Raw genomic sequence first — 25,740 nt, 5'->3', positions numbered from 1 at the left:
CCTGTATGGGAAGCATGTGAGACCTTGCATGGGAAACATGTGAGACCCTGTATGGGAAACATGTAAGACCCTGTATGGGAAACATGTAAGACCCTGTATGGGAAGCATGTGAGACCTTGCATGGGAAACATGTGAGACCCTGTATGGGAAACATGTGAGACCCTGTATGGGAAACATGTAAGACCCTGTATGGGAAGCATGTGAGACCTTGCATGGGAAACATGTGAGACCCTGTATGGGAAACATGTGAGACCCTGTATGGGAAACATGTGAGACCCTGTATATTTGAAACATGTGAGACCCTGTATGGGAAACATGTAAGACCCTGTATGGGAAACATGTAAGACCCTGTATGGGAAGCATGTACATGTGAGACCATGTATGGGAAACATGTGAGACCCTGTATGGGAAACATGTAAGACCCTGTATGGGAAACTTGTAAGACCCTGTATGGGAAACATGTAAGACCCTGTATGGGAAGCATGTACATGTGAGACCATGTATGGGAAACATGTGAGACCCTGTATGGGAAACATGTAAGACCCTGTATGGGAAACTTGTAAGACCCTGTATGGGAAACATGTAAGACCCTGTATGGGAAATATGTAAGACCCTGTATGGGAAACATGTAAGAACCTGCATGGGAAACATGTAGAACCCTGTATGGGAAGCATGTGAGACCCTGTGTGGGAAACATGTAAGACCCTGTATGGGAAACATGTAAGACCCTGTATGGGAAGCATGTACATGTGAGACCATGTATGGGAAACATGTGAGACCCTGTATGGGAAACATGTAAGACCCTGTATGGGAAACTTGTAAGACCCTGTATGGGAAACATGTAAGACCCTGTATGGGAAATATGTAAGACCCTGTATGGGAAATATGTAAGACCCTGTATGGGAAACATGTAGAACCCTGTATGGGAAGCATGTGAGACCCTGTGTGGGAAACATGTGAGACCCTGTATGGGAAACATGTGAGACCCTGTATGGGAAACATACAAGACCCTGTATGGGAAACATGTGAGACCTTGCATGGGAAACATGTGAGACCCTGTATGGGAAACATGTGAGACCCTGCTTGGGAAACATGTGAGACCTTGCATGGGAAACATGTGAGACCCTGTATGGGAAACATGTAAGACCCTGTATGGGAATCATACAAGACCCTGTATGGGAAACATACAAGACCCTGTATGGGAAACATGTGAGACCTTGCATGGGAAACATGTAAGACCCTGTATGGGAAGCATGTAAGACCCTGTATGGGAAATATGTGCGACCCTGTATGGGAAACATGTAAGACCCTGCATGGGAAACATGTAAGACCCTGCATGGGAAATATGTGAGACCCTGTATGCGAAACATGTAGAACCCTGTATGGGAAACATGTAAGACCCTGTGTGGGAAACATGTAAGACCCTGTATGGGAAATATGTAAGACCCTGTATGGGAAACATGTAAGACCCTGCATGGGAAACATGTGAGACCCTGCATGGGAAGCATGTAATACCCTGCATGGGAAACATGTGAGACCCTGTATGGGAAACATGTAAGACCCTGCATGGGAAACATGTAATACCCTGCATTAACTCTTCATAGAGCACCTTTATAAACTAGACCTCTGAGCCCTGAAATCTCAGCAGCAAGATGCCCCGGGATGGCCGAGGCCTGGGTGAATGAGCGTCTCACAAGAATAATATATCAAATAAATGATGATGTAAAATGCCGAGGAGGGCCAAGTCTGCTGCCAAGAGCTGCCTGTGATCTGCAGGTCTCACCTTCATATCTAAAGATGGGCGGTGCCAGCATCCTTTCAGCTCCCCTTGGGTAAGAAGCCGCTCTCAGGCTCCCCCCTGCGACCACAAGCAGGTCAGTGAGATTCACTCTTGGTGCAAACACCTGCCTGTCCCCAGCGAGGCATCAACGTTTGAATCCTGGCAGGGCAGTCCTGTGGTTTAATCTTATGAGGTCGATACAACGAGTGGCACTGGGGTAGGTGGCAAATGAAAGAAGCAATGCAGCTTGAATTGTTTTCTATCAAAGCCAATTATTAATTAATTTAATACATATTAAATTCTAATTCACATAAAATCTGCTTCATATGAGCCAGCCCCTGCCTGCCCTGACTTAGTTGTTTCATCTTAAGGTTACTGCATGCACCTTCAAAAAACACCTGCCCTCCCCCGCTATCTATTAACCCTCAAGTACCGGACGCTCCCATCTAATAAAGCATAATCAAACATATGGCTTTCTGACCATCTAGCTGTAAGACGTCCCTTAAGGGCACTTAAAGGTGCTAAAAATAAATATCTGCAAAGGAACAAACATTTCCATTACAACTCCAATAGATCAAACTCTAAAGACCATTGCATTTCCAATGCTTGTTTATCTTTGAAGTATTGGGTATTGCATGCCCTCGGCGCTTTAAGCAAGCAGATGTTCGATGCCAGCTTCACACTCTTGTTGGCACTGTAGGCGAATTGAAGAGAGGGCGTGTTTGATGCCACGGTCTATCATTTCTTCTGTATCTGTCTGATTGGCCACGTATAAATAATATACATTTCAATTCGTTTAATACCTATATTGAATTAAATTCAGAACAGGCGATGCATGATTTTTAGTCAGTGTTGTCTTTTGAACAGCAAATTCATTGGGAGTGTATGATTTTCTCTGTTCTGCAGTCATCAATAACAGTTTACACCGAAGTAAAACGAAGTCCCCTGCCAGTCGCCTTTGATAATCACTTTCTTTTCTAGATATATTCTTTAACTCACCTTCGAGTATGTATTTTGTAAAAAGTGTTTCCGCCCGGTTTCGAACCGGGGACCTTTCGCGTGTGAGGCGAACGTGATAACCACTACACTACGGAAACTGATATATGATGACTTACGGGCCTTCTGGGGAAATCCCGAAGAATCGCCCCCTCAGAGCTGGAAGGAGTCACCAGGACTGAAGATGCATGAGGTGTAGGACTCTTCGGAGCTCTTTGCACCATGTTTGATTGAAAACGGAAACAAAGTGAAACTTTGAAACCCGATTCTTCCTCTTCTGTTTTTTTTGCTGTGTTTGAAAAACATGAGACCCCGAAATCAGAGGCAGCCGGTGTTTGCAGTAGCTGCGGGGATTGACCGCACCCCACAACTGTGCAGCCCTGAACCCCGTTCTACCGCGATCTGCCGCAGTGACTCAAGTTTCTACTAACTCTGCAAAGGAAAAAAAACACAGAATCAAGACGATATTTTTACAGACTATCCGGAATGTTGGGTAGTAACTTACGGAGCTGTGTCCATAGCCGAGCCCACAGTGTAGAAGCTCTTGGTATCCAGGAGTCATCCTGAGAAACATCTCTGAACCCCACCAGCCCTGGACAGGAAGGAAGTCTTTTTAACGGCAAAGACAGAATCCTGACGCTACAGTACACTCAGTCATCTGATCAGCTGGGGACCACGCCCCCTGTAGCCGGGACTGTAAGTCAGGATGGCCGAGCGGTCTAAGGCGCTGCGTTCAGGTCGCAGTCTCCTCTGGAGGCGTGGGTTCGAATCCCACTTCTGACATCAATTTTGTGACATGCAATTTTGGACTTTAATTCAGTGTGGTTTTTCCCCAACTGCCGGTTTCTTAGACAATGCATAGCATACTTCCATAAATTGGTGCTAAATACTATTTTCAGTTGCTTGTACTAATTGCCAGCAGGGGGCTCTTCTAACAATAAATCCCAGAATCATCTTCAGATCGCCTAGAGAGACTGAAAACACAACAAGCATTTGCAACGCAATAGGTCTCACATTTGCGAGAGTTTGAGGTGCTGGCATTGTAAAGGACAATGCCTTTTATTTATATGTTTACAAAACCTGAAAGCAGTGCGTAAGCACCCACTTTGTACTTATAGTCCTTGCTTGCAAGAAGCAAGGCAGGAAGTAAAAGAGATGCAGTTACTGTCAGCCTTGATTCTCATAAGTAACCACTATAAGTACAAAGTACATGTTTACGAAGCGCTTGCAGGGTTTCCAAACACATACATAAAAAGCACTGTCATTTACAATGCCAATATCTCAAGCTCTCGCAAATGCGAGACCTATTGCATTGCAAATGCTTGTTTCCTCTGTTGTTAATGCTGTACAACATGAACAAAAGACATTTGTAGAGCCAGCTCTAAGGCTGGGCCTATTGCCTTTGCTAGTGCTTGTTTTATTTTTGCTTACCATTCTCACTCTGTGGCCACAGCCATGCTGGATTGAAAGACACTATAATTCTCTCCACCCCTCCCCCCTTAAAGCAAAGCACACAGTGCACATTGCACATTATAAGAGAACTAATTTGAAATAAAAGGACTTTGGGGATGAGTGGGTGGATGGACGGGGGAGTGGGTATGATGAGTGAATGGATAGATGGATGGAGGGGCGAAAGCATGGCAGAGTAAATGGATGTTGGATGGATGAAATTTACTGATGGATTGGCAAGTATAAGGATGGATGCATGTATGCATAGATAATGAATGATTGAATAGGTGGATGGATGAAATGGTGAAAAATTGAATGATGGATGACAGAATGAATTGATGACAGATTAATAACGTGCCTGTGGATGAAAACGCTATATATTGTTCAATACTGCACGTTTCCTTTGTTCATTCCCGAAGGCTGGTGTTTATCAGAGTCTGTAGAGTGAGCCTGTTATTAGTGCTCTGAGGCTCTCTCAGTGTAGAGTGAGCCCTGTTATTAGTGCTCTGAGGCTGTCTCAGTGTAGAGTGAGCCCTGTTATTAGTGCTCTGAGGCTGTCTCATTGTAGAGTGAGCCCTGTCATTAGTGCTCTGAGGCTGTCTCAGTGTAGTGTGAGCCCTGTTATTAGTGCTCTGAGGCTGTCTCACTCTAGTGTGAGCCCTGTTATTAGTGCTCTGAGGCTGTCTCAGTGTAGAGTGAGCCCTGTTATTAGTGCTCTGAGGCTGTCTCGGTGTAGAGTGAGCCCTGTTATTAGTGCTCTGAGGCTGTCTCGGTGTAGAGTGAGCCTGTTATTAGTGCTCTGAGGCTCTCTCAGTGTAGAGTGAGCCCTGTTATTAGTGCTTTGAGTCTGTCTCGGTGTAGAGCAAGCCCTGGTATTAGTGCTCTGAGGCTGTCTCGGTGTAGAGCGAGCCCTGTTATTAGTGCTCTGAGGCTGTCTCAGTGTAGAGTGTGCCCTGTTATTAGTGCTTTGAGTCTGTCTCGGTGTAGAGCAAGCCCTGTTATTAGTGCTCTGAAGCTGTCTCAGTGTAGAGCGAGCCCTGTTATTAGTGCTCTGAGGCTGTCTCAGTGTAGAGTGTGCCCTGTTATTAGTGCTTTGAGTCTGTCTCGGTGTAGAGCAAGCCCTGGTATTAGTACTCTGAGGCTGTCTCGGTGTAGAGCGAGCCCTGTTATTAGTGCTCTGAGGCTGTCTCAGTGTAGAGTGTGCCCTGTTATTAGTGCTTTGAGTCTGTCTCGGTGTAGAGCAAGCCCTGTTATTAGTGCTCTGAAGCTGTCTCAGTGTAGAGTGAGCCCTGTTATTAGTGCTCTGAGGCTGTCTCAGTGTAGAGTGAGCCCTGTTATTAGTGCTCTGAGGTTGTCTCAGTGTAGAGCGAGCCCTGTTATTAGTGCTCTGAGGCTGTCTCAGTGTAGAGGGAGCCCTGTTGATGCTCTGAGGCTGTCTCTCAATAGTAGAAGCCTTATTGTTAGTGCCCTGTGACTGTCTCGCTGCAGGAGAAGCCCTATCACTGTCTCACGGATGTGATATCAATGCAAAATGCTGATCTATAAAAACATATAAAATATACAAATAGGTTTAACAGGGGTCATGAATAGATGACAGGACGACCCATACTACAGAGTCAGACGCATTCTCTTTTCTGCTCCACACACACTTCCCTTCCCTAGACTCTCCCACTTCAAGCATAGAGCGCTGTGGGCCAGCAGCATTCTCATTACAAGGAGAGAGCACAGTAGACCGGCAGCAGTCTCAGTACAAGCAGAGAGCGCTGTGAACCGGCAGCAGTCTCACTACAAGCAGAGAGCGCTGTGGGCCGGCAGCATTCTCATTACAAGGAGAGAGCACAGTAGACCGGCAGCAGTCTCAGTACAAGCAGAGAGCGCTGTGAACCGGCAGCAGTCTCACTGCAAGCAGAGAGCACTGTGGGCCGGCAGCAGTCTCACTACAAGCAGAGGGCGCTGTGGGCCCGCAGCAGTCTCACTACAAGCAGAGAGCGCTGCGGGTTGGCAGCAGTCTCACTGCAAGCAGAGAGCGCTGTGGGCTGGCAGCAGTCTCACTACAAGCAGAGAGCCTGTGGGCTGGCAGCAGTCTCACTGCAAGCAGAGATCGCTGTGGGCCGGCAGCAATCTCACTGCAAGCCGAGAGCGCTGTGGGCCTGCAGCAGTCTCACTGCAATCAGAGAGCGCTGTGGGCAGGCAGCAATCTCACTGCAAGCAGAGAGTGCTGTGGGCCAGCAGAAGTCTCATTACAAGCAGAGAGCGCTGTGGGCCAGCAGCAGTCTCACTACAAGCAGAGAGTGCTGTGGGCCGCCAGCAGTCTCAGTACAAGCAGAGAGCGCTGTGTGCCGGCAGCAGTCTCATTGCAAGCAGAGAGCGCTGTGGGCCGGCAGCAGTCTCAGTACAAGCAGAGAGCGCTGTGGGCCGGCAGCAGTCTCACTGCAAGCAGAGAGCGCTGTGGGCCAGCAGAAGTCTCATTACAAGCAGAGAGCGCTGTGGGCCGGCAGCAGTCTCACTACAAGCAGAGAGCGCTGTGGGCCGCCAGCAGTCTCAGTACAAGCAGAGAGCGCTGTGGGCCGGCAGCAGTCTCACTGCAAGCAGAGAGCACTGTGGGCCGGCAGCAGTCTCAGTACAAGCAGAGAGCGCTGTGGACCGGCAGCAGTCTCACTACAAGCAGAGAGCGCTGTGGGCTGGGAGCACTCTCACTACAAGCAGAGAGCACAGTGGGCCAGCAGCAGTCTAACTGCAAGCAGAGAGCGCTGTGGGCCAGCAGCAGTCTCAGTACAAGCAGAGAGCGCTGTGGGCCGCCAGCAGTCTCACTGCAAGCAGAGAGAGCTGTGGGCCGGCAGCAGTCTCGCTGCAAGCTTAGAGCACTGTGGGCCAGCAGCAGTCTAACTGCAAGCAGAGAGCGCTGTGGGACGTCAGCCGTCTCAGTACAAGCAGAGAGCACTGTGGGCCTGCAGCAGTCTCACTGGAAGCAGAGAGCGCTGTGGGCAGAGAGCACTCTTACAACAAGCAGAGAGCGCTGGGGGCCTGCAGCAGTCTCACCGGAAACTGAGAGCGCTGTGGGCTGTGAGCACTCTCACTACAAGCAGAGAGCGCTGTGGGCCAGCAGCATTCTCATTACAAGCAGAGAGCACTGTAGACCGGCAGCAGTCTCACTGCAAGCAGAGAGCGCTGTGGGCTGGCAGCAGTCTCACTGCAAGCAGAGAGCGCTGTGGGCCGGCAGCAGTTTCACTGTAAGCAGAGAGCGTTGTGGGCCGGCAGCAGTCTCACAACAAGCAGAGAGCGCTGTGGGCTGGCAGCAGTCTCACTACAAGCAGAGAGCGCTGCGGGTTGGCAGCAGTCGCACTGCAAGCAGAGAGCGCTGTGGGCTGGCAGCAGTCTCACTACAAGCAGAGAGCGCTGTGGGCCGGCAGCAGTCTCACTACAAGCAGAGAGCGCTGTGGGCCGGCAGCAGTCTCACTGCAAGCAGAGAGCGCTGTGGGCCAGCAGCAGTCTCACTGCAAGCAGAGAGCGTTGTAGGCCGTCAGCAGTCTCACTGCAAGCAGAGAGCGCTGTGGGCTGGGAGCACTCTCACTACAAGCAGAGAGCGCTGTGGGCCGGCAGCAGTCTCACTAAAGCAGACAGCGCTGTGGGCCGGCAGCAGTCTCACTGCAAGCAGAGAGGGCTGTGGGCCAGCAGCATTCTCATTACAAGCAGAGAGCACTGTAGACCGGCAGCAGTCTCACTGCAAGCAGAGAGCGCTGTGGGCTGGGAGCACTCTCACTACAAGCAGAGAGCGCTGTGGGCTGGCAGCAGTCTCACTGCAAGCAGAGAGCGCTGTGGGCTGGCAGCAGTCTCACTGCAAGCAGAGAGCACTGTGGTCCGGCAGCAGTCTCACTGCAAGCAGAGAGCGTTGTAGGCCGGCAGCAGTCTCACTACAAGCAGAGAGCGCTGTGGGCCGGCAGTAGCCTCACTACAAGCAGAAAGCACTGTGGGCTGCCAGCAGTCTCATTCCACTCAGCCCTGTATGCTGGTGATTGACAGGAGCAGCCGTGGCTGTGTCACACTGCACACTGAGGTTAAGTGACCGGTGCCAGAAGGTCTAGCAGTGCAGCTCAGGAGGTTAATGCTCTTTGATATTGATGTTTGCGTCATCTGCTGGATACAAGTTTCCCTCTACAGTCAGGGGGCTCCTGATTGGCACATTCTCCTGCAGGCTCTGCGTACAGAGCCCTGCATACTGCTAATGAAGTCCTGGGAAACATGTGAGACCATGTATGGGAAACATGTGAGACCCTGTATGGGAAACATGTGAGACCCTGTATGGGAAGCATGTGAGACCTTGCATGGGAAACATGTGAGACCCTGTATGGGAAACATGTAAGACCCTGTATGGGAAACATGTAAGACCCTGTATGGGAAGCATGTGAGACCTTGCATGGGAAACATGTGAGACCCTGTATGGGAAACATGTGAGACCCTGTATGGGAAACATGTAAGACCCTGTATGGGAAGCATGTGAGACCTTGCATGGGAAACATGTGAGACCCTGTATGGGAAACATGTGAGACCCTGTATGGGAAACATGTGAGACCCTGTATATTTGAAACATGTGAGACCCTGTATGGGAAACATGTAAGACCCTGTATGGGAAACATGTAAGACCCTGTATGGGAAGCATGTACATGTGAGACCATGTATGGGAAACATGTGAGACCCTGTATGGGAAACATGTAAGACCCTGTATGGGAAACTTGTAAGACCCTGTATGGGAAACATGTAAGACCCTGTATGGGAAGCATGTACATGTGAGACCATGTATGGGAAACATGTGAGACCCTGTATGGGAAACATGTAAGACCCTGTATGGGAAACTTGTAAGACCCTGTATGGGAAACATGTAAGACCCTGTATGGGAAATATGTAAGACCCTGTATGGGAAACATGTAAGAACCTGCATGGGAAACATGTAGAACCCTGTATGGGAAGCATGTGAGACCCTGTGTGGGAAACATGTAAGACCCTGTATGGGAAACATGTAAGACCCTGTATGGGAAGCATGTACATGTGAGACCATGTATGGGAAACATGTGAGACCCTGTATGGGAAACATGTAAGACCCTGTATGGGAAACTTGTAAGACCCTGTATGGGAAACATGTAAGACCCTGTATGGGAAATATGTAAGACCCTGTATGGGAAACATGTAAGAACCTGCATGGGAAACATGTAGAACCCTGTATGGGAAGCATGTGAGACCCTGTGTGGGAAACATGTGAGACCCTGTATGGGAAACATGTGAGACCCTGTATGGGAAACATACAAGACCCTGTATGGGAAACATGTGAGACCTTGCATGGGAAACATGTGAGACCCTGTATGGGAAACATGTGAGACCCTGCTTGGGAAACATGTGAGACCTTGCATGGGAAACATGTGAGACCCTGTATGGGAAACATGTAAGACCCTGTATGGGAATCATACAAGACCCTGTATGGGAAACATACAAGACCCTGTATGGGAAACATGTGAGACCTTGCATGGGAAACATGTAAGACCCTGTATGGGAAGCATGTAAGACCCTGTATGGGAAATATGTGCGACCCTGTATGGGAAACATGTAAGACCCTGCATGGGAAACATGTAAGACCCTGCATGGGAAATATGTGAGACCCTGTATGCGAAACATGTAGAACCCTGTATGGGAAACATGTAAGACCCTGTGTGGGAAACATGTAAGACCCTGTATGGGAAATATGTAAGACCCTGTATGGGAAACATGTAAGACCCTGCATGGGAAACATGTGAGACCCTGCATGGGAAGCATGTAATACCCTGCATGGGAAACATGTGAGACCCTGTATGGGAAACATGTAAGACCCTGCATGGGAAACATGTAATACCCTGCATTAACTCTTCATAGAGCACCTTTATAAACTAGACCTCTGAGCCCTGAAATCTCAGCAGCAAGATGCCCCGGGATGGCCGAGGCCTGGGTGAATGAGCGTCTCACAAGAATAATATATCAAATAAATGATGATGTAAAATGCCGAGGAGGGCCAAGTCTGCTGCCAAGAGCTGCCTGTGATCTGCAGGTCTCACCTTCATATCTAAAGATGGGCGGTGCCAGCATCCTTTCAGCTCCCCTTGGGTAAGAAGCCGCTCTCAGGCTCCCCCCTGCGACCACAAGCAGGTCAGTGAGATTCACTCTTGGTGCAAACACCTGCCTGTCCCCAGCGAGGCATCAACGTTTGAATCCTGGCAGGGCAGTCCTGTGGTTTAATCTTATGAGGTCGATACAACGAGTGGCACTGGGGTAGGTGGCAAATGAAAGAAGCAATGCAGCTTGAATTGTTTTCTATCAAAGCCAATTATTAATTAATTTAATACATATTAAATTCTAATTCACATAAAATCTGCTTCATATGAGCCAGCCCCTGCCTGCCCTGACTTAGTTGTTTCATCTTAAGGTTACTGCATGCACCTTCAAAAAACACCTGCCCTCCCCCGCTATCTATTAACCCTCAAGTACCGGACGCTCCCATCTAATAAAGCATAATCAAACATATGGCTTTCTGACCATCTAGCTGTAAGACGTCCCTTAAGGGCACTTAAAGGTGCTAAAAATAAATATCTGCAAAGGAACAAACATTTCCATTACAACTCCAATAGATCAAACTCTAAAGACCATTGCATTTCCAATGCTTGTTTATCTTTGAAGTATTGGGTATTGCATGCCCTCGGCGCTTTAAGCAAGCAGATGTTCGATGCCAGCTTCACACTCTTGTTGGCACTGTAGGCGAATTGAAGAGAGGGCGTGTTTGATGCCACGGTCTATCATTTCTTCTGTATCTGTCTGATTGGCCACGTATAAATAATATACATTTCAATTCGTTTAATACCTATATTGAATTAAATTCAGAACAGGCGATGCATGATTTTTAGTCAGTGTTGTCTTTTGAACAGCAAATTCATTGGGAGTGTATGATTTTCTCTGTTCTGCAGTCATCAATAACAGTTTACACCGAAGTAAAACGAAGTCCCCTGCCAGTCGCCTTTGATAATCACTTTCTTTTCTAGATATATTCTTTAACTCACCTTCGAGTATGTATTTTGTAAAAAGTGTTTCCGCCCGGTTTCGAACCGGGGACCTTTCGCGTGTGAGGCGAACGTGATAACCACTACACTACGGAAACTGATATATGATGACTTACGGGCCTTCTGGGGAAATCCCGAAGAATCGCCCCCTCAGAGCTGGAAGGAGTCACCAGGACTGAAGATGCATGAGGTGTAGGACTCTTCGGAGCTCTTTGCACCATGTTTGATTGAAAACGGAAACAAAGTGAAACTTTGAAACCCGATTCTTCCTCTTCTGTTTTTTTTGCTGTGTTTGAAAAACATGAGACCCCGAAATCAGAGGCAGCCGGTGTTTGCAGTAGCTGCGGGGATTGACCGCACCCCACAACTGTGCAGCCCTGAACCCCGTTCTACCGCGATCTGCCGCAGTGACTCAAGTTTCTACTAACTCTGCAAAGGAAAAAAAACACAGAATCAAGACGATATTTTTACAGACTATCCGGAATGTTGGGTAGTAACTTACGGAGCTGTGTCCATAGCCGAGCCCACAGTGTAGAAGCTCTTGGTATCCAGGAGTCATCCTGAGAAACATCTCTGAACCCCACCAGCCCTGGACAGGAAGGAAGTCTTTTTAACGGCAAAGACAGAATCCTGACGCTACAGTACACTCAGTCATCTGATCAGCTGGGGACCACGCCCCCTGTAGCCGGGACTGTAAGTCAGGATGGCCGAGCGGTCTAAGGCGCTGCGTTCAGGTCGCAGTCTCCTCTGGAGGCGTGGGTTCGAATCCCACTTCTGACATCAATTTTGTGACATGCAATTTTGGACTTTAATTCAGTGTGGTTTTTCCCCAACTGCCGGTTTCTTAGACAATGCATAGCATACTTCCATAAATTGGTGCTAAATACTATTTTCAGTTGCTTGTACTAATTGCCAGCAGGGGGCTCTTCTAACAATAAATCCCAGAATCATCTTCAGATCGCCTAGAGAGACTGAAAACACAACAAGCATTTGCAACGCAATAGGTCTCACATTTGCGAGAGTTTGAGGTGCTGGCATTGTAAAGGACAATGCCTTTTATTTATATGTTTACAAAACCTGAAAGCAGTGCGTAAGCACCCACTTTGTACTTATAGTCCTTGCTTGCAAGAAGCAAGGCAGGAAGTAAAAGAGATGCAGTTACTGTCAGCCTTGATTCTCATAAGTAACCACTATAAGTACAAAGTACATGTTTACGAAGCGCTTGCAGGGTTTCCAAACACATACATAAAAAGCACTGTCATTTACAATGCCAATATCTCAAGCTCTCGCAAATGCGAGACCTATTGCATTGCAAATGCTTGTTTCCTCTGTTGTTAATGCTGTACAACATGAACAAAAGACATTTGTAGAGCCAGCTCTAAGGCTGGGCCTATTGCCTTTGCTAGTGCTTGTTTTATTTTTGCTTACCATTCTCACTCTGTGGCCACAGCCATGCTGGATTGAAAGACACTATAATTCTCTCCACCCCTCCCCCCTTAAAGCAAAGCACACAGTGCACATTGCACATTATAAGAGAACTAATTTGAAATAAAAGGACTTTGGGGATGAGTGGGTGGATGGACGGGTGAGTGGGTATGATGAGTGAATGGATAGATGGATGGAGGGGCGAAAGCATGGCAGAGTAAATGGATGTTGGATGGATGAAATTTACTGATGGATTGGCAAGTATAAGGATGGATGCATGTATGCATAGATAATGAATGATTGAATAGGTGGATGGATGAAATGGTGAAAAATTGAATGATGGATGACAGAATGAATTGATGACAGATTAATAACGTGCCTGTGGATGAAAACGCTATATATTGTTCAATACTGCACGTTTCCTTTGTTCATTCCCGAAGGCTGGTGTTTATCAGAGTCTGTAGAGTGAGCCTGTTATTAGTGCTCTGAGGCTCTCTCAGTGTAGAGTGAGCCCTGTTATTAGTGCTCTGAGGCTGTCTCAGTGTAGAGTGAGCCCTGTTATTAGTGCTCTGAGGCTGTCTCATTGTAGAGTGAGCCCTGTCATTAGTGCTCTGAGGCTGTCTCAGTGTAGTGTGAGCCCTGTTATTAGTGCTCTGAGGCTGTCTCACTCTAGTGTGAGCCCTGTTATTAGTGCCCTGAGGCTGTCTCAGTGTAGAGTGAGCCCTGTTATTAGTGCTCTGAGGCTGTCTCAGTGTGGAGTGAGCCCTGTTATTAGTGCTCTGAGGCTGTCTCAGTGTAGAGTGAGCCTGTTATTAGTGCTCTGAGGCTCTCTCACTCTAGAGTGAGCCCTGTTATTAGTGCTCTGAGGCTGTCTCAGTGTAGAGCGAGCCCTGTTATTAGTGCTCTGAGGCTGTCTCGGTGTAGAGCAAGCCCTGGTATTAGTGCTCTGAGGCTGTCTCGGTGTAGAGTGAGCCCTGTAATTATTGCTCTGAGGCTGTCTCAGTGTAGAGTGAGCCCTGTTATTAGTGCTCTGAGGCTGTCTCGGTGTAGAGGGAGCCCTGATATTAGTGCTCTGAGGCTGTCTCGGTGTAGAGTGAGCCCTGTTATTATTGCTCTGAGGCTGTCTCAGTGTAGAGTGAGCCCTGTTATTAGTGCTCTGAGGCTGTCTCAGTGTAGAGGGAGCCCTGATATTAGTGCTCTGAGGCTGTCTCAGTGTAGAGTCAGCCCTGTTATTAGTGCTCTGAGGCTGTGTTGGTGTAGAGTGAGCCCTGTTATTAGTGCTCTGAGGCTGTCTCGTTGTAGAGTGAGCCCTGTTATTAGTGCTCTGAGGCTGTGTTGGTGTAGAGTGAGCCCTGTTATTAGTGCTCTGAGGCTGTCTCGTTGTAGAGTGAGCCCTGTTATTAGTGCTCTGAGGCTGTCTCAGTGTAGAGGGAGCCCTGTTATTAGTGCTCTGAGGCTGTTTTGGTGTAGAGCGAGCCCTGTTATTAGTGCTCTGAGGCTGTCTCAGTGTAGAGTGAGCCCTGGTATTAGTGCTCTGAGGCTGTCTCAGTGTAGAGCGAGCCCTGTTATTAGTGCTCTGAGGCTGTTTTGGTGTAGAGCGAGCCCTGTTATTAGTGCTCTGAGGCTGTCTCAGTGTAGAATGAGCCCTGTTATTATTGCTCTGAGGCTGTCTCAGTGTAGAGTGAGCCCTGTTATTAGTGCTCTGAGGCTGTCTCAGTGTAGAGTGAGCCTGTTATTAGTGCTCTGAGGCTGTCTCAGTGTAGAGTGAGCCCTGTTATTAGTGCTCTGAGGCGGTCTCGGTGTAGAGTGAGCCCTGTTATTAGTGCTCTGAGGCTGTCTCGTTGTAGAGTGAGCCCTGTTATTAGTGCTCTGAGGCTGTCTCAGTGTAGAGTGAGCCCTGTTATTAGTGCTCTGAGGCTGTCTCAGTGTAGAGTGAGCCCTGTTATTAGTGCTCTGAGGCTGTCTCAGTGTAGAGTGAGCCCTGTTATTAGTGCTCGGAGGCTGTCTCAGTTTAGAGTGAGCCTGTTATTAGTGCTCTGAGGCTGTCTCAGTGTAGAGTGAGCCCTGTTATTAGTGCTCTGAGGCTGTCTCAGTGTAGAGGGAGCCCTGTTATTAGTGCTCTGAGGCTGTCTCAGTGTAGAGTGAGCCCAGTTATTAGTACTCTGAGGCTGTCTCACTGTAGAGTGAGCCCTGTTATTAGTGCTCTGAGGCTGTCTCACTGTAGAGTAAGCCCTGTTATTAGTGCTCTGAGGCTGTCTCAGTGTAGTGCGAGCCCTGTTATTAGTGCCCTGAGGCTGTCTCGTTGTAGAGCGAGCCCTGTTATTAGTGCTCTGAGGCTGTCTCAGTGTAGTGGGTGCCCTGTTATTTGTGCTCTGAGGCTGTCTCAGTGTAGAGTGAGCCCTGTTATTAGTGCTCTGAGGCTGTCTCAGTGTAGAGTGAGCCCTGTTATTAGTGCTCTGAGGCTGTCTCAGTGTAGAGTGAGCCCTGTTATTAGTGCTCTGAGGCTGTCTCAGTGTAGAGTGAGCCTGTTATTAGTGCTCTGAGGCTGTCTCAGTGTAGAGTGAGCCCTGTTATTAGTGCTCTGAGGCTGTCTCGGTGTAGAGCAAGCCCTGGTATTAGTGCTCTGAGGCTGTCTCGGTGTAGAGCGAGCCCTGTTATAAGTGCTCTGAGGCTGTCTCAGTGTAGAGTGAGCCTGTTATTGGTGCTCTGAGGTTGTCTCAGTGTAGAGTGAGCCCTGTTATTAGTGCTCTGAGGCTGTCTCAGTGTAGAGTGAGCCCTGTTATTAGTGCTCTGAGGCTATCTTGTTGTAGAGCGATCCCTGTTATTAGTGCTCTGAGGCTCTCTCAGTGTAGAGTGAGCCCTGTTATTAGTGCTCTGAGGCTGTCTCAGTGTAGAGTGAGCCCTGTTATTAGTGCTCTGAGGCTGTCTCAGTGTAGAGTGAGCCTGTTATTAGTGCTCTGAGGCTGTCTCAGTGTAGAGTGAGCCCTGTTATTAGTGCTCTGAGGCTGTCTCGGTGTAGAGCAAGCCCTGGTATTAGTGCTCTGAGGCTGTCTCGGTGTAGAGCGAGCCCTGTTATAAGTGCTCTGAGGCTGTCTCAGTGTAGAGTGAGCCTGTTATTGGTGCTCTGAGGTTGTCTCAGTGTAGAGTGAGCCCTGTTATTAGTGCTCTGAGGCTGTCTCAGTGTAGAGTGAGCCCTGTTATTAGTGCTCTGAGGTTGTCTCGGTTTAGTGTGTGCCCTGTTATTAGTGCTCTGAGGCTGTCTCAGTGTAGAGTGAGCCCTGTTATTAGTGCTCTGAGGCTGTCTCAGTGTAGAGTGAGCCCTGTTATTAGTGCTCTGAGGCTGTCTCAGTGGAGAGTGAGCCCTGTTATTAGTGCTCTGAGGCTCTCTCAGTGTAGAGTGAGCCCTGTTATTAGTGCTCTGAGGCTCTCTCAGTGTGAGTGAGCCCTGTTATTAGTGCTCTGAGGCTGTCTCAGTGTAGAGTGAGCCCTGTTATTAGTGCTCTGAGGCTGTCTCAGTGTAGAGCAAGCCCTGGTATTAGTGCTCTGTGGCTGTCTCGGTGTAGAGCGAGCCCTGTTATAAGTGCTCTGAGGCTGTCTCAGTGTAGAGTGAGCCTGTTATTGGTGCTCTGAGGTTGTCTCAGTGTAGAGTGAGCCCTGTTATTAGTGCTCTGAGGCTGTCTCAGTGTAGAGTGAGCCCTGTTATTAGTGCTCTGAGGCTGTCTCAGTGTAGAGTGAGCCTGTTATTAGTGCTCTGAGGCTGTCTCGGTGTAGAGTGAGCCTGTTATTAGTGCTCTGAGGCTGTCTCAGTGTAGAGTGAGCCTGTTATTGGTGCTCTGAGGCTGTCTCAGTGTAGAGTGAGCCTGTTATTGGTGCTCTGAGGTTGTCTCAGTGTAGAGTGAGCCCTGTTATTAGTGCTCTGAGGCTGTCTCAGTGTAGAGTGAGCCCTGTTATCAGTGCTCTGAGGCTGTCTCAGTGTAGAGTGAGTCTGTTATTAGTGCTCTGAGGCTGTCTCAGTGTGGAGTGAGCCTGTTATTAGTGCTCTGAGGCTCTCTCAGTGTAGAGTGAGCCCTGTTATTAGTGCTCTGAGGCTGTCTCGGTGTAGAGCAAGCCCTGGTATTAGTGCTCTGAGGCTGTCTCGGTGTAGAGCGAGCCCTGTTATTAGTGCTCTGAGGCTGTCTCAGTGTAGAGTGTGCCCTGTTATTAGTGCTTTGAGTCTGTCTCGGTGTAGAGCGAGCCCTGTTATTAGTGCTCTGAGGCTGTCTCAGTGTAGAGTGAGCTCTGTTATTAGTGCTCTGAGGCTGTCTCAGGGTAGAGGGAGCCCTGTTATTAGTGCTCTGAGGCTGTCTCAGGGTAGAGTGAGCCCTGGTATTAGTGCTCTGAGGCTGTCTCGGTGTAGAGCGAGCCCTGTTATTAGTGCTCTGAGGCTGTCTCAGTGTAGAGTGTGCCCTGTTATTAGTGCTTTGAGTCTGTCTCGGTGTAGAGCAAGCCCTGTTATTAGTGCTCTGAAGCTGTCTCAGTGTAGAGTGAGCCCTGTTATTAGTGCTCTGAGGCTGTCTCAGTGTAGAGTGAGCCCTGTTATTAGTGCTCTGAGGTTGTCTCAGTGTAGAGCGAGCCCTGTTATTAGTGCTCTGAGGCTGTCTCAGTGTAGAGGGAGCCCTGTTGATGCTCTGAGGCTGTCTCTCAATAGTAGAAGCCTTATTGTTAGTGCCCTGTGACTGTCTCGCTGCAGGAGAAGCCCTATCACTGTCTCACGGATGTGATATCAATGCAAAATGCTGATCTATAAAAACATATAAAATATACAAATAGGTTTAACAGGGGTCATGAATAGATGACAGGACGACCCATACTACAGAGTCAGACGCATTCTCTTTTCTGCTCCACACACACTTCCCTTCCCTAGACTCTCCCACTTCAAGCATAGAGCGCTGTGGGCCAGCAGCATTCTCATGACAAGGAGAGAGCACAGTAGACCGGCAGCAGTCTCAGTACAAGCAGAGAGCGCTGTGAACCGGCAGCAGTCTCACTACAAGCAGAGAGCGCTGTGGGCCGGCAGCATTCTCATTACAAGGAGAGAGCACAGTAGACCGGCAGCAGTCTCAGTACAAGCAGAGAGCGCTGTGAACCGGCAGCAGTCTCACTGCAAGCAGAGAGCACTGTGGGCCGGCAGCAGTCTCACTACAAGCAGAGGGCGCTGTGGGCCCGCAGCAGTCTCACTACAAGCAGAGAGCGCTGCGGGTTGGCAGCAGTCTCACTGCAAGCAGAGAGCGCTGTGGGCTGGCAGCAGTCTCACTACAAGCAGAGAGCCTGTGGGCTGGCAGCAGTCTCACTGCAAGCAGAGATCGCTGTGGGCCGGCAGCAATCTCACTGCAAGCAGAGAGCGCTGTGGGCTGGCAGCAGTCTCACTGCAAGCAGAGAGCGCTGTGGGCCGGCAGCAGTTTCACTGTAAGCAGAGAGCGTTGTGGGCCGGCAGCAGTCTCACAACAAGCAGAGAGCGCTGTGGGCTGGCAGCAGTCTCACTACAAGCAGAGAGCGCTGCGGGTTGGCAGCAGTCGCACTGCAAGCAGAGAGCGCTGTGGGCTGGCAGCAGTCTCACTACAAGCAGAGAGCGCTGTGGGCCGGCAGCAGTCTCACTACAAGCAGAGAGCGCTGTGGGCCGGCAGCAGTCTCACTGCAAGCAGAGAGCGCTGTGGGCCAGCAGCAGTCTCACTGCAAGCAGAGAGCGTTGTAGGCCGTCAGCAGTCTCACTGCAAGCAGAGAGCGCTGTGGGCTGGGAGCACTCTCACTACAAGCAGAGAGCGCTGTGGGCCGGCAGCAGTCTCACTAAAGCAGACAGCGCTGTGGGCCGGCAGCAGTCTCACTGCAAGCAGAGAGGGCTGTGGGCCAGCAGCATTCTCATTACAAGCAGAGAGCACTGTAGACCGGCAGCAGTCTCACTGCAAGCAGAGAGCGCTGTGGCCTGGGAGCACTCTCACTACAAGCAGAGAGCGCTGTGGGCTGGCAGCAGTCTCACTGCAAGCAGAGAGCGCTGTGGGCTGGCAGCAGTCTCACTGCAAGCAGAGAGCACTGTGGTCCGGCAGCAGTCTCACTGCAAGCAGAGAGCGTTGTAGGCCGGCAGCAGTCTCACTACAAGCAGAGAGCGCTGTGGGCCGGCAGTAGCCTCACTACAAGCAGAAAGCACTGTGGGCTGGCAGCAGTCTCACTACAAGCAGAGAGCGCTGTGAGCCGGCAGAAGTCTCACTACAAGCACAGAGCGCTGTGGGCCGGCAGCAGTCTCATTACAAGCAGAAAGCACTGTGGGCTGGCAGCAGTCTCACTACAAGCAGAGAGCACTGTGGGCCGCCAGCAGTCTCATTCCACTCAGCCCTGTATGCTGGTGATTGACAGGAGCAGCCGTGGCTGTGTCACACTGCACACTGAGGTTAAGTGACCGGTGCCAGAAGGTCTAGCAGTGCAGCTCAGGAGGTTAATGCTCTTTGATATTGATGTTTGCGTCATCTGCTGGATACAAGTTTCCCTCTACAGTCAGGGGGCTCCTGATTGGCACATTCTCCTGCAGGCTCTGCGTACAGAGCCCTGCATACTGCTAATGAAGTCCTGGGAAACATGTGAGACCATGTATGGGAAACATGTGAGACCCTGTATGGGAAACATGTGAGACCCTGTATGGGAAGCATGTGAGACCTTGCATGGGAAACATGTGAGACCCTGTATGGGAAACATGTAAGACCCTGTATGGGAAACATGTAAGACCCTGTATGGGAAGCATGTGAGACCTTGCATGGGAAACATGTGAGACCCTGTATGGGAAACATGTGAGACCCTGTATGGGAAACATGTAAGACCCTGTATAGGAAGCATGTGAGACCTTGCATGGGAAACATGTGAGACCCTGTATGGGAAACATGTGAGACCCTGTATGGGAAACATGTGAGACCCTGTATATTTGAAACATATGAGACCCTGTATGGGAAACATGTAAGACCCTGTATGGGAAACATGTAAGACCCTGTATGGGAAGCATGTACATGTGAGACCATGTATGGGAAACATGTGAGCCCCTGTATGGGAAACATGTAAGACCCTGTATGGGAAACTTGTAAGACCCTGTATGGGAAACATGTAAGACCCTGTATGGGAAATATGTAAGACCCTGTATGGGAAACATGTAAGAACCTGCATGGGAAACATGTAGAACCCTGTATGGGAAGCATGTGAGACCCTGTGTGGGAAACATGTGAGACCCTGTATGGGAAACATGTGAGACCCTGTATGGGAAACATACAAGACCCTGTATGGGAAACATGTGAGACCTTGCATGGGAAACATGTGAGACCCTGTATGGGAAACATGTGAGACCCTGCTTGGGAAACATGTGAGACCTTGCATGGGAAACATGTGAGACCCTGTATGGGAAACATGTAAGACCCTGTATGGGAATCATACAAGACCCTGTATGGGAAACATACAAGACCCTGTATGGGAAACATGTGAGACCTTGCATGGGAAACATGTAAGACCCTGTATGGGAAGCATGTAAGACCCTGTATGGGAAATATGTGCGACCCTGTATGGGAAACATGTAAGACCCTGCATGGGAAACATGTAAGACCCTGCATGGGAAATATGTGAGACCCTGTATGCGAAACATGTAGAACCCTGTATGGGAAACATGTAAGACCCTGTGTGGGAAACATGTAAGACCCTGTATGGGAAATATGTAAGACCCTGTATGGGAAACATGTAAGACCCTGCATGGGAAACATGTGAGACCCTGCATGGGAAGCATGTAATACCCTGCATGGGAAACATGTGAGACCCTGTATGGGAAACATGTAAGACCCTGCATGGGAAACATGTAATACCCTGCATTAACTCTTCATAGAGCACCTTTATAAACTAGACCTCTGAGCCCTGAAATCTCAGCAGCAAGATGCCCCGGGATGGCCGAGGCCTGGGTGAATGAGCGTCTCACAAGAATAATATATCAAATAAATGATGATGTAAAATGCCGAGGAGGGCCAAGTCTGCTGCCAAGAGCTGCCTATGATCTGCAGGTCTCACCTTCATATCTAAAGATGGGCGGTGCCAGCATCCTTTCAGCTCCCCTTGGGTAAGAAGCCGCTCTCAGGCTCCCCCCTGCGACCACAAGCAGGTAAGTGAGATTCACTCTTGGTGCAAACACCTGCCTGTCCCCAGCAAGGCATCAACGTTTGAATCCTGGCAGGGCAGTCCTGTGGTTTAATCTTATGAGGTCGATACAACGAGTGGCACTGGGGTAGGTGGCAAATGAAAGAAGCAATGCAGCTTGAATTGTTTTCTATCAAAGCCAATTATTAATTAATTTAATACATATTAAATTCTAATTCACATAAAATCTGCTTCATATGAGCCAGCCCCTGCCTGCCCTGACTTAGTTGTTTCATCTTAAGGTTACTGCATGCACCTTCAAAAAACACCTGCCCTCCCCCGCTATCTATTAACCCTCAAGTACCGGACGCTCCCATCTAATAAAGCATAATCAAACATATGGCTTTCTGACCATCTAGCTGTAAGACGTCCCTTAAGGGCACTTAAAGGTGCTAAAAATAAATATCTGCAAAGGAACAAACATTTCCATTACAACTCCAATAGATCAAACTCTAAAGACCATTGCATTTCCAATGCTTGTTTATCTTTGAAGTATTGGGTATTGCATGCCCTCGGCGCTTTAAGCAAGCAGATGTTCGATGCCAGCTTCACACTCTTGTTGGCACTGTAGGCGAATTGAAGAGAGGGCGTGTTTGATGCCACGGTCTATCATTTCTTCTGTATCTGTCTGATTGGCCACGTATAAATAATATACATTTCAATTCGTTTAATACCTATATTGAATTAAATTCAGAACAGGCGATGCATGATTTTTAGTCAGTGTTGTCTTTTGAACAGCAAATTCATTGGGAGTGTATGATTTTCTCTGTTCTGCAGTCATCAATAACAGTTTACACCGAAGTAAAACGAAGTCCCCTGCCAGTCGCCTTTGATAATCACTTTCTTTTCTAGATATATTCTTTAACTCACCTTCGAGTATGTATTTTGTAAAAAGTGTTTCCGCCCGGTTCCGAACCGGGGACCTTTCGCGTGTGAGGCGAACGTGATAACCACTACACTACGGAAACTGATATATGATGACTTACGGGCCTTCTGGAGAAATCCCAAAGAATCGCCCCCTCAGAGCTGGAAGGAGTCACCAGGACTGAAGATGCATGAGGTGTAGGACTCTTCGGAGCTCTTTGCACCATGTTTGATTGAAAACGGAAACAAAGTGAAACTTTGAAACCCGATTCTTCCTCTTCTGTTTTTTTTGCTGTGTTTGAAAAACATGAGACCCCGAAATCAGAGGCAGCCGGTGTTTGCAGTAGCTGCGGGGATTGACCGCACCCCACAACTGTGCAGCCCTGAACCCCGTTCTACCGCGATCTGCCGCAGTGACTCAAGTTTCTAGTAACTCTGCAAAGGAAAAAAAAACACAGAATCAAGACGATATTTTTACAGACTATCCGGAATGTTGGGTAGTAACTTACGGAGCTGTGTCCATAGCCGAGCCCACAGTGTAGAAGCTCTTGGTATCCAGGAGTCATCCTGAGAAACATCTCTGAACCCCACCAGCCCTGGACAGGAAGGAAGTCTTTTTAACGGCAAAGACAGAATCCTGACGCTACAGTACACTCAGTCATCTGATCAGCTGGGGACCACGCCCCCTGTAGCCGGGACTGTAAGTCAGGATGGCCGAGCGGTCTAAGGCGCTGCGTTCAGGTCGCAGTCTCCTCTGGAGGCGTGGGTTCGAATCCCACTTCTGACATCAATTTTTGTGACATGCAATTTTGGACTTCAATTCAGTGTGGTTTTTCCCCAACTGCCGGTTTCTTAGACAATGCATAGCATACTTCCATAAATTGGTGCTAAATACTATTTTCAGTTGCTTGTACTAATTGCCAGCAGGGGGCTCTTCTAACAATAAATCCCAGAATCATCTTCAGATCGCCTAGAGAGACTGAAAACACAACAAGCCTATGCAACGCAATAGGTCTCACATTTGTGAGAGTTTGAGGTGCTGGCATTGTAAAGGACAATGCCTTTTATTTATATGTTTACAAAACCTGAAAGCAGTGCGTAAGCACCCACTTTGTACTTATAGTCCTTGCTTGCAAGAAGCAAGGCAGGAAGTAAAAGAGATGCAGTTACTGTCAGCCTTGATTCTCATAAGTAACCACTATAAGTACAAAGTACATGTTTACGAAGCGCTTGCAGGGTTTCCAAACACATACATAAAAAGCACTGTCATTTACAATGCCAATAGCTCAAACTCTCGCAAATGCAATACCTACTGCATAGCAAATGCTTGTTTCCTCTGGTGTTCATGCTGTACAACATGAACAACAGACATTGGTAGAGCCAGCTCTAAGGCCAGACCTAGTGCATTTGCTAGTGCTTGTTTTATTTTTGCTTACCATTCTCACTCTGTGGCCACAGCCATGCTGGATTGAAAGACACTATAATCCTCTCCACCCCTCCCCCCTTAAAGCAAAGCACACAGTGCACATTGCACATTATAAGAGAACTAATTTGAAATAAAAGGACTTTGGGGATGAGCGGGTGGATGGACGGGTGAGTGGGTATGATGAGTGAATGGATAGGTGGATGGACAGGGGAAAGGATGGCAGAGTAATGGAAATCTGAGATGTTGGATGGATGAAATTTACTGATGGATTGGCAAGTATAAGGATGGATGCATGTATGCATAGATAATGAATGATTGAATAGGTGGATGGATGAAATGGTGAAAGATTGAATGATGAATGACAGAATGAATTGATGACAGAATAATAATGTGCCTGTGGTGAAAATGCTATATATTGTTCAATACTGCACGTTTCCTTTGTTCATTCCCGAAGGATGGTGTTTATCAGAGTCTTTTAGAGCCAAGCTCAACCACAACTGCAAAAATATAGAAAGATCGCATCATTACCCTTGAAGTGCTGAGTTGCGCTCTCACACTTGCAGAGTCACCTATTCCCCAGAGCACTCCCTCAACTGCTAAATGCCTGAGAGCAGTGCTTAATTTGTGAAAGAAAGAGTGCTTGTGCCACAAGCTCTTCCCAGAGCCTGCGACCAGTGCAATTAAGCATTGAGGCAGTGAATATCAAGGGTGTGTGCACTTAAATCCACCTCATGGTCCTTTAATGCACTTCCAGACACTCCCTGCCCCTTCACTCCACCATGGTAGGTCCCTGCTTTCTCCCTGGATGCCTTTCTTCTGCTTTGCTCTTCCTCTGCTTTCGGATTTCTTTATGTGGGAAAGTAAGTGCCAGTCCACAAAAGTGAGTGCCAGTTCCTCACACCGGCAAACACCAGGTCAAATTAAGCAGTGCCTGAGTCAACCTACCAGCGTTAGACATGAACAGAGGAGGCAGGCACCAAGGCCAGATAATCCGATTTTGCCAATCATGGCAGAATTTGAAAGTCCCTCCTGTGCCTTGTCCCCATCCAGGGTGTGAGCTGGAAGGGAACAGACCTGAGAGCCCCTCTAAGCATTGGGAACCATTTCCTGTTGAAGCAGAGTGGGGTTGACGCTGGCTCTTACTTTTCTAAACTACAGGGCCGGTCTTACCCTCCAAATCTCAAATAGGTAAAAAAAGGGAAATACATTTGCAACTTTGGAGAGAAAAAGTCGTAATTAACTGAATAATGAATTCATGAGTGAACAAAGAAAGGTTTCATTTTATTTTGCAACATATCAATAGAACATAGTCAGCATAATAAAAACTCCAGACACCTGAAAAGGGACTTGAACCCTGGACCCTCAAATTAAACGTCTGGCGCTCTACCCTCTGAGCTAACTAGGCCCTTGCTTAAAGGAATGAAATCACTTGATTTCATGTCGGGTGTATTCCATCATGTTTGTATCTTGGCATATTTTATGAGTGATAGTCCTTATGCCAGAAGACCTTCCACCATTCCCTTCCATAGATTTACCATGTTTCGTTTGAACTCACAGTCAGGAGCCATCCGGGTCACAGACATCACCCTGAGTCTCTTTTCCTGGCCCTCTCTCTCTATTGGCACCTTTTTTTCGTGTTCTTCACCTTTGATTCTATGGCAGGACCAGAGGCTTCTGATTATGCTTTCTCATTTCCTTACTGCACAAAACAGCAGCCAATGAAAGTAAAACTACAAATGTAAAAAAACAACATTTCCCATGAGGCTTTGAACCACGCCTCTCTTACAACAACCAATCACAATGGCAATAAGCATATAAAGTATAGAGACACTAATCTGGCCTCCTCTTTCTTTACTGCTCCGCAGCCCAGATAAGTGCTCTATACTTTATATGCTTTATTTGCTGAGTCAGGCCTATGCCTTATGTATCGCCTTGACGCGCTGTACTTCACTGTTATTGCTGTTGTTTACATGCATTTGTTTATAGTTGCCTTATGCGCTGTGCCGCGATCGCGGACTGGTTGATGGCTCTATTTATGGTTTGTTTCCCCCTTCTGACCTTTTAGCTTCGGGACCGGAGCTTCTCCGCTCCGCAGCCCGACTCCGTTTGCGGCGCGTGTTGCGCCCGTAGGCCCCCTCTCTCTACCTGCTCTCTCCCTCTTAGCGCTGCTTCGGGCGGCCACTTAGATCGCGGTCCGTGGCTGTGAGGGGTTTAGCCCCCACCTCGGGGAGGGAGGCGCACGTCGGAGCCCCGAAAGGCCCTACGTGCGTCTCTGAGGTCTCGCGCACGCCAGTGTGCGTGCGCAGATCTCCGAAGGTGCCTGCTTGACGCTCTGCCCCCGGCTGAAGTGGGGATCTACGCAGCATTGGCCAGGAGCCGAGGGCGAATTTTGGCATTTCTAAGCAGCGTTCTTGCACCACGTTGTGCACCGGAGATTCCCAGCATTAATCCTTTGCTTCCCAGTGAGTGAGGAAGCAGGTTCACAATTTTTGGAACCCCCTCTCTGGATTACAGAAGGGGTTACTCCCTCCATTAGT

The 25,740-nt window shown here is 48.6% G+C and overlaps 6 non-coding genes across 6 annotated transcripts; 3 read left to right on the top strand and 3 right to left on the bottom strand.

The window, feature by feature from the left end:
* Positions 1–2,804: 2,804 nt before the first annotated feature.
* TRNAV-CAC (transfer RNA valine (anticodon CAC)) lies at positions 2,805–2,877 on the bottom strand. The gene has a single exon. It is a non-coding gene; the product is annotated as a tRNA-Val (tRNA).
* Positions 2,878–3,476: 599 nt separating this feature from the next.
* Positions 3,477–3,559, top strand: TRNAL-CAG (transfer RNA leucine (anticodon CAG)). The gene has a single exon. It is a non-coding gene; the product is annotated as a tRNA-Leu (tRNA).
* A 7,764-nt stretch (positions 3,560–11,323) lies between these two features.
* On the bottom strand, positions 11,324–11,396 carry TRNAV-CAC (transfer RNA valine (anticodon CAC)). Its single transcript has one exon. It is a non-coding gene; the product is annotated as a tRNA-Val (tRNA).
* A 599-nt stretch (positions 11,397–11,995) lies between these two features.
* TRNAL-CAG (transfer RNA leucine (anticodon CAG)) lies at positions 11,996–12,078 on the top strand. Its single transcript has one exon. It is a non-coding gene; the product is annotated as a tRNA-Leu (tRNA).
* A 9,730-nt stretch (positions 12,079–21,808) lies between these two features.
* TRNAV-CAC (transfer RNA valine (anticodon CAC)) lies at positions 21,809–21,881 on the bottom strand. The gene has a single exon. It is a non-coding gene; the product is annotated as a tRNA-Val (tRNA).
* Positions 21,882–22,481: 600 nt separating this feature from the next.
* TRNAL-CAG (transfer RNA leucine (anticodon CAG)) lies at positions 22,482–22,564 on the top strand. Its single transcript has one exon. It is a non-coding gene; the product is annotated as a tRNA-Leu (tRNA).
* Positions 22,565–25,740: the final 3,176 nt, after the last annotated feature.

Source organism: Lissotriton vulgaris, chromosome 1_1 (assembly GCF_964263255.1).
Source record: "Lissotriton vulgaris chromosome 1_1, aLisVul1.2, whole genome shotgun sequence".
In the NCBI taxonomy this organism is placed as follows: Eukaryota; Metazoa; Chordata; class Amphibia; order Caudata; family Salamandridae; genus Lissotriton; species Lissotriton vulgaris.
This window is presented reverse-complemented; position numbering and strand designations above follow the sequence as displayed.